This window comes from Sipha flava, unplaced genomic scaffold (genome assembly GCF_003268045.1).
Source record: "Sipha flava isolate LNK unplaced genomic scaffold, YSA_version1 176_pilon_pilon, whole genome shotgun sequence".
Taxonomy (NCBI): Eukaryota; Metazoa; Arthropoda; class Insecta; order Hemiptera; family Aphididae; genus Sipha; species Sipha flava.
The window spans coordinates 1038340-1045546 of NW_020272062.1; positions in this window are offsets into that span (position 1 = coordinate 1038340).

The window sequence follows — 7207 nt, forward strand, 5'->3', positions numbered from 1 at the left end:
AATATACATTATGATATACAAAATATAGGTATATGTAATTCGTTCAGCTTAAATGACGTGTTAAATATTAAGTCTACGTTATATTATTTTTGAGACAATCTTTATTGAGTCTCATACGGTTTTAAATATCTGGAAAATAAATAATATGTTAAATCAGTTGAATATTACATTCATAGGCGTAACTAGGGTGGAGCGCAATAGGATTTTAGCACTTCTGAGTTCGAATATACCACTCTTGTTTTTTTTTCAGATATATATATATATATATATATATAATCTATAGTAATTACAGTTAAATACCATTTTATTTTATTTTCAGCAATTTCAGCACCCCCCGACCACCATATTTGGGCTTTAGTGTCCATAATTACATTTCAGTTTGGGCTATTATGTATCAGTTTTCTATGTTGTTACTTATAATTTAGATTTTTATTTGAAGAAACGATCTAACAATGTTTATAGTTTCGTTTTTAATCGTCGTTGTTGACTAAAATTCATTTTTAGCAATCAAATATGTGCTAAAGTAATCTATCAGTGTTAGTGTTCTGTGTCATCCCAAATTCGAAAGACAATAAATATAAAAATTAAAACCCATTCATTAGTCTGGGGGATTTTTTTGCTTTCACTTGATATAAATCCCATCGTCCAGGATCAATTAGCAATTGTTAAACCCGAAAATCAAAATGTTACTAAGGGAATGCCATCGTGTAATTCCTTGGTTAATTTCGTTCACTTCAATGAGCTTGCTGTAAGCCGCCTCACATAGGTAAATCCCTTTATTTATGTCAATACCACTTCTAAAATATTTATAAAATTAATGAACATATAAATGTAGAATAGTTTTTCACAGTTAATTAATAACGTAGAAAACTGTTTTCAATTAGTTTTGATCAGCATAAGAATTCAAATATATTAACTAAACTTCATTTTGAATTTTATAAATAATTACTAACGTTCTAAGTAAGAATTGTCATTTATAAAAAAAATTGAAGCCGGCCACTATAATACCCTCCCCCCCCCAAACACATGCGTTGGAATTTTCAATAATATTATTATTAAATATTTTTAAAATACTAAAATGTTATAATATATATATATATATATATATATATTATTATTATTTTCTCATTTATAAATATAATTTATAATTATTTATAATTCTTAAATTAAAAAGGTGTTTTAAATTTATACTAATATTCGCCGAAATCTTACTTATTTATTAGTATGTTTTTTGTTTATGTATGCATCATCAATCATCAACCATTACATCAAATTCTTCATTTTCCGAATCTTTTGATGTTTGAGATCTAGAAGCTTTTGATTCTTAATTTTGATTTGTGGATGAATATTTTAATGTTTTATGAACTTGAATGAGCAGATCATTACGTATTATTCAAAATTTCTTCATGGAATTGTTGGCAGGGTTTATTTTCCAAATTCATCTCAATGACTAAAGAAGCTTCCACACTTTTGATGCATAAATTACCTCGTGACTTTTTCCAACAAATATTCGTCTATGAAAATATTTTTTCCACTCTGGCTTTAGATCCAGGCAATGCAAATGTAAATTCTACAATTTTTAATAACATAGAATAATCATCATTATTCTCTGTAAATTATTTAAAAATCAACATCCCTTTTGTTTCAGATGTTTTGCATCATCGGTTTTTTTTCTTAAAAGTTGTAAAAATATTTTAAATTGTTGATAGAGTTCTTCTTCGTTTAAAGTAATTTTAAAATTTAATTTTAGAAAAGAAATAGACGGCTTTATATTGGACCAATTTATTTCATCTTTATTTGATAAACAAATCCATTTTAATGAATTTATGTCTAGTATATGTTGGTGTGAAGCCGTCCAATATTTTATATAATTTATGCAAAAAATATAAAATTTAATACACGTTTTTTAAACTCTGATTTATTTATTTCACCACATTCTTATGGATGAACAAGTAATGCCTCAATGTCACTTGATAAAAAAAAATCATCTTTTTTGTTTATTAATTTTTCAGTTAATTTTTCTATGATTAGTATAAGTTCCACTGCGCAAAGCTTTTGATTTTAAATTATTTTAATGTAAATATTAATAGTTTTAACTGATTTTGTAAAAAGTTAAGATATTTCATCTTGAAAAAATGTTTTTAAAATGTTTGGACAGTTATTTTGAGATAAAAATATGATTTCAGGGCATTTAACATTATTATTATTCTTTCAGTTGCCGGATATATCGATAACCATCTTGTTTTGAAGTGTGATAGTATTTCTTTACACTGATTATCTTATAAACGAACAGAATTATTTTAATGTTTCAACACATACTGTATAAATATAGAAGTACCCAAATATTTTACTAACTATTTTTTCAATATCAATGAGAAGACTATTCGCAGCATGCTAAATACTATTATGTATGACGTGTTCACAGTAACCTAATCTCAAAATATTATACTTTAATGTATTTTTAATGTTAAAAATACATTATTTTTGCGTCAATTTTTAATTCAGTAATTGTAATATAAATTTTCGGAACTAAATAATTTATTTAATATTTTATAAAATGCTCTTTTCTTTTTTTTCTTTTTTAAATTAATTTTACGTATGTACCAATATTTTATATTATTCAGTATTGAAACATAATTAATTCTCCCTAACCATTTATCGTTCATCGAAAACACTATGAATCAAAACGCTTAATGTTTATTAATTAAAGTAAATTTTTTAATCTACTTATATATAATTTTACATAAAGTTACAACATTTACTCTCGAAGAGCATTATAACGACGTGTCAATAGATTTGAAAAATACTGACATGTCCAACATAAATATTACTATTTCTCATAGTATACAGAAAGTCTCTTAGTACTTATTTTTAGTTGTGAATTAGTGGAATTTAATAATTCCTGTACAGCTCTTGAAATATGTTAAAATAGTCATTGCTATATATATATATATATATATATTAATTACGTATCCATTGTTTTTGGAAATCAAAAAGAAAATATCATTGTTTGAAATAATTGTATAATTCGATAATAATAAAGTATAAATGTATAAATAACATTCTTCATACAATGTCTATTCTCTTGTCACTTATTATTTATGTATATTTATAGAAACTGTAATTACGTCTATGTTTTACTATATTACGTCGGTTAATACCTATATTTAAATTAATGAAATATTTGTAGGAATTAAATTATTATCATTTAATAATCCCAATGTTTTGGTTTAAATGCGGTCTAATCTGGTACTTTGATGAAATTGAGTTGGCAAGGATAAAAGCGTAGAATTGAAAAGATCTGCTTCTCCATATACTTGTTAACACATATTGAAATTACTCAAAATACCTATAATAGAGCACAGTAGTTAATGTAACAAAATAAATAAATAATTTTAATTTTTTGTGCTATGAATTTCACTTTAATCGTTAATGGGTGTCGAAAATTGTGAAAAATGAGATAGGTATTTTTAAAGCCCACGCCACTTTATGTATTTACATTTTGAACAAATTATGAATTTTCTAATTACTAGTTTTTAATAATCATTAGTTGGCATATTATAGTAATATGACGACTCATTATGAATGCATTGAAGTAATACCTAATAATAACAGCAATAATAATAATTTTCATTAATTCAATTAAAATAAAAATTTAAAAAAACCATATTTAATGTTAGATGGGACTATGAGTTACATTAATATTCGCATTCCAAATATTGGTTAAATTTAGTTTAATGGTAATGAAGTTATCTTTTGTTTTTAAATAAAAATTTTTCATTATTTGTCTTAGTAAACAATTTAAGTAAGCGTTATATGATCTACGTAAAATCTAAGTAAAACTATTTCTGAAACTATCGTCGTTAACACCTAGAATATATTATAGGTTTGAGTGTGACTGAAATTGTGTACGCATTATAAGGAGTGTTGGTGTTACATGAGATTTACTGAATGTGCGCGAATTAAATGGAAAAGAATATAGTAGGAATTCCATTAACTTTCAATTACTGAATAATATTTTTCTACTATGGTAGAAATGATTGTAATAATTAATAATTATCGGTACTTTGTTTTTCAATATGATAAAATACGTTTGCCTTCAGCAATTAATTTTGTCAGTATGACTGTAATGTACGTGTTATACAAATGTAGGACACAGTATCATAGAATCAAACTGGGTTTCAACTTGATTTTGAAATCCGGGGTACCCTTGAATCCGAAACCTGGAGAAGTAATTAATCCAGATTTAAACTCAAAACTGATGTTCAAATTCATTAAAATTAATTTTAAACCATGTAAAATTGTGAACTCATTTGAATTAAATAAATAGGTAAGTAAAATGTTTTATAAGATTGAGCTTGGTTTATATTTATTATTTGTATTTCAAATTTATTTTCGTGCAAGGGAATTTTAAAATTGAATTGTGTATTTTTAATTTTTATTAGTTATCGCTGGTTATACCAGTACTAATTGTAAGTTAAAATATAATATTCTGAATAGTTATTAATCAACATGGTTTTTTTTTCAATGCACTTGGAAAAACAATGTGTGACATATTTTTTGTGTACATGGTTAATAATTGTGAATATTCTTATTTAGGATTTTTATTATTACCTAATCATTAATTTGTATCCTTAATTCCTGTCTTTACTCTATTGAGTGACAAAAATATACAAGTATTATAAATAAGTAATCTTTTATTTTTCTACTTTTTTAAATAATTTACACTAGTTTTTTTTTTTTTTTTTTGTTTATATATTAGTATCAAATCATTATTGTACACGTCAATCTAATCTTAATAAACATAAAACGCAGTTTTAACCAGTTAACCAAAACCCGATAAAAATTAACTTGTGTTGACTCTTTAAATAGTGTACAGTTCCACGGAATCGCATAAATGTAATAATAATTTTTCCGTTTTTTTGTGTAGGACTAATTAATTATTTAAAAAGCCATCATGGAAGATATTTCTTCTTTCCATTATCCTAAGTCTATCGTAAAGATTAAAAAGAATCAAATCTAAGCCGTTATAGTCGTCCGATGTTAACTGTTTAACGGTATTTATATAATTTATATTATATTATATTATAATTAGGCGTGTACACTATAGAGGAGTTTAAGTGTTTAACCATCCCCCCTCCGAAATCAAAGAAAATTATTAAATATATTATATAGAGCATACGTGGTTTATAGATATATGATTATGAAAATGTATAATCTCATAACCCTCTCAATTCCCCCTAAAAAATTTTTTTGTGTACGTGCCTGATTACATTTGTAATTCCAATTTACATTTGTTTTTATACATGTTATTTTCTTTATGTATGGCATATAGTATGACGAAATAAATAAATAACGATATTTTGTTGTTATACATACGTATTTTGTTGGAAAAAGCGATTATGTCTTAACATTTGTCTTTCTTTGACGCTTATGAAATATTCAGCTTGTTATCGCGATTAATTTTATTAATTAATATTATTTTTGGTATATGCTTCGGATCGATCACAATTTCATGTTCACGTGTGATCAATTGATTTATATTTTATATTTATAAATATGCCCTATCTTCAGTACAAGGTATGTCCATAAAATAAACGTGCGGTTAACTGGTTTGTCTTGTTTTATCTTTGAAATATTTTTTCAATTTTATCGATTTAAATTCATCTATACTCAGGCAAAATTTATTTTATTAAGGTGAAATAAATGATTTCAATGATTCCTTTTGTATGTTTCAAATGACCTCGCTCGTCATTTGGTGTACAATTTAAATGTATTGTCGGTACGTTGATAACATTGCGTGCATGTGGCATTGCTAACACAAGAAGCCCCGTGTAAAAAATTGGATATTTTAGTCTCTTAGGATTCGCCTGGCCATATAAAATACAATAAACACAATTTCAATATCTGCACCATGCCCCATCACGAGTTTTCAGATATTATTCGCCTGTAAATCGTTACAATTGTTTTAGATAATCATTTTCTGAAAAATGAATTATTTTCAACTACCGCTAACAGAAAAGTTATCCACGGTTGCTGATTATCCATTAGTTGTCCACGGAGTCTAATATTTAATAACGAATAGTTAATAGTGACGAAAATACGATCACGATAATAATTGATTAATTGCAATATGGCAATCCTTTTTTTTCGTAAGGAATATATACCTCCGAAGTATCTCGAGTCGCTCAAAACCAATATTTGCACGTAATGATACAAACGCGATTTTGACGTAACTTTCAAATTTTACGTCATGTTCCGTAACATATCGGGAACATGACGTTAAAAGTTTTTGCAAAACTAATCAAAGTATTTCGTTATGGGAATTGGTGGTTTCGAACAAAAATATCCTGAGCACGGCGTCATCGTACCACGATACCTCGTATAATGTTTAAAAAGTGTTGGGTCTAGGTACCCAGTACCGTAGACTACAGTAGTACACTACAGTGTAGTTCATGAGCTAGTCGACTCTTAAGAATGAACTGGACGAGTCGAATCAGTGTTATAAGAGTTGGCGACTCAGTGACTCACTGACTCGGTTAAACTCACAACTCATAACTGAACTACTGTAGATACACGACTCTCGACTCTCAACTCTCGACTCCCTTGATAACGGTTTGCGAATCCAAACGGAAAATGTAATACCAACTTAAACAATAGTTCTCCTCGGATTTGGTTATTAATATTTCCATTTATTCTTAAAACAAGATTTCTGACTTTCTGAGAAAAATTCGTAACGTTGTACGCCTATAGTCATAATTAGTTTCATATGCGATAAGCTATTCATGAATATGAACTGTGAACTTGTGAATCGAATCCAAGAGTCGAGACTTGAAGAGTTGATTAGAATAGTGGTAATCTGATTCAAACAAAGAGTTGGGAGTCGACTCTTTGATTCAACTCATTACACTGAACCGAGTTGAAAGATTCAGTTCAGCAGAATGAGTTGGAATTCCCATCCCTAGACTATGGTGTTGTCGTCGTCGTCAATGATTCGCAATATCAAATGTCGGGTTCGATAACAGGTATCGTATTATCGTGGTCTTCGTGTAATAATAAAGATAATGACGACGACGACGACCGCTACTTGAACAGGTAAGGTCGCGGTCGCCGCGCGTTATACCTACGTCGTACCGGTGTAACCACCACCATCACCACCACCGGAGTTCACCGGCAACCACTACCACCACCACTACCCCCCCCCCCC